Genomic DNA, 2,150 nt, shown 5'->3' with positions numbered 1-2,150 from the left:
TCATACATTTACACACACACATTATACCTGTAATAATTCTTGCATTACAATAATTCTAAAATGCTTGATCTAGAAAAGATCTTGAAAGGTTTTGCAGGAACATTGCTTCTAGATGAACAACTGGAGATTAACTCAAATGGAAAGCAATGAAGTCGATTGCAACTGGGGATCAATCGATTACTGTTTAACAGGGGTTATAAATTTCATGATTTGGAATTCTGCTATTCTGTTTATTGATCACATATTATTAATTGTTTCTTATTCAATATATCTTTGTTCTTTGATTGATTGAAATGCTTAAGAGGTTATATTGAGATTGTTGATTGATATTGTATCTATGCTTCATTGATGTGTTTGCACAATTTCTGATATGATACAATATTGTCACATGCTTATACATGATCTGAAATGTTCTGTGAAAACTGCATTGTGCATTTGGGTTTTGATTATAAAGCATGCATACACTAGTGCAGTTAGGAGAAACGACAGCGATTATTTTTGCTCATAGGCAACGGTTCTTGAACCGAGACATATCCAGGCGCGGTAAAAAGTGGTAGATTTTTTTCCTTGGTTCAGAACTGAGGCATAAAATAGTAGAATTTTGCTCGGTTCAAATTTAGCCGAAGCAGTAGAATTTTTTTATTTTTTTTATTTTTTTTGGCAAGACTTTATGCCTCGGTCCCTTTAAACCGAAGCAGTGCGTCTTTACGCAGTTTAAAACGTTTCCATAGTCCCGCAAGATGCTTCGTCTTAACTTGAACACCACATCCAGAAAACCTTCCATAAATCTTTTCACACTCCGGGTATGGCTTCACATAAAGATTATAGAACCTAAGCCTAGAAGGCATAACCAAATCCTTCAACCCAAACTCAAACCCAATGGCACCCTTCCTCCTCAAACACTCCACCACACTATACTTGGCCACAATCTGCTTCTCAAAACTCACACCCAAGTATTTAGGCACCTTAGCCAAACACTCCACACTACATTTCATCCTCTCCACCAGAAACTCAACTTTCCTTGCAACATCCCCAACCCCGTAACAAATCACCCTAGGCTCCTTCCAAATAACCTTCAGAGCATCCGTTCGAGTCAAACCATACCCACACAAACAATCCACTCTTAATTTCACCTCAAAACACACTCTCATCAGACCCGAACCTATAACCCTCTCTGATACTTTCTCTGCATTTCAAACTCTCTATCAGTCTCAAACACCATGTAAGCTCTCCAATTTCCATCCCCAGAATCCTCAGGTCCAGCGAGATCTCTCTCCTCATCTCACGATTGGAAAACCCTAGCTCCTTGATTTCCCGAAACAACGGCAGCAGCCTCTGCTCAACACCGAACGGACAACGAGATCAATCTCGTCCCGGGGAATTCCGAACCCCGTGAGAAAAATCTATCACGCTCGTGATTTCGTTCTCGCCCGTGACAACCACATCGGGGAACCCTTCCAGAATGTTGGGCACGGTAGCGTCGGAAAACGCGACATTAGTTTTAAGCGCGTTGAGCTTGGGTGAGAATTGGAGCTGGTCGAGATGTAACTTTGTGGAAGAGAGGAGGAAGTTGAGGAGGGTGGAAGGGTAGAGTATGGGGAAGCACATTTAGAGATGGGGGAGACAGGATTGAAGGGTGTGGTGGAAGGAATGGTGGAGAAGGGAGGGATTGGTAGTGAGGAGGGAAACAAGGTGGTTTTGGGGGATGTAGATAGAAAAAAGGGTGGTGAGGGAATGATGAAGTTAAGGGAGAGGGGAGTGGAGAAGGGAAGGGTTGCAGGAGAGGAAGGAGGGGATAAGGGAAGAGGGGAAATCGTACTTCTGGAATAGGTTCGCCACCGCAATGAAGGCACCAACTAAACCAGAAGCGAGAGTTTTCTGCGCGAGAGAGGAAGAACAGTTGTTTCTCGAGGAAGAAGGAAATGAAACACTGTAGGTTATCTCTTTTTTCTTGATGAGAGTTAAGCAATACTACCTCGGTTCTACTCTCCACCGAGGCATATAGTCCTCAGAAAAAAATAAAAAAAAGTGAAATGGTTATACGCCTCGGTTCCCGCCTAAACCGAGGCATAAACATGGTTTTGCACTGGTTCTGAACAAATCGAAATCATAGGCTCTACGCAGACTTCAAAAGATGGGCTTTTAGGCAT

At 42.4% G+C, this 2,150-nt stretch overlaps 1 pseudogene; it reads right to left on the bottom strand.

The window, feature by feature from the left end:
• Window positions 1-634: 634 nt before the first annotated feature.
• On the bottom strand, window positions 635-2,150 carry LOC148192324 (transcription termination factor MTERF15, mitochondrial pseudogene; annotated as a pseudogene).

Source organism: Vigna umbellata, chromosome 9 (assembly GCF_029865625.1).
Source record: "Vigna umbellata cultivar VRB3 chromosome 9, Vumbellata_1.0, whole genome shotgun sequence".
Classification (NCBI taxonomy): Eukaryota; Viridiplantae; Streptophyta; class Magnoliopsida; order Fabales; family Fabaceae; genus Vigna; species Vigna umbellata.
The sequence above is the reverse complement of the archived record's forward strand: the minus strand, read 5'-3'. Positions and strand labels throughout refer to the sequence as shown.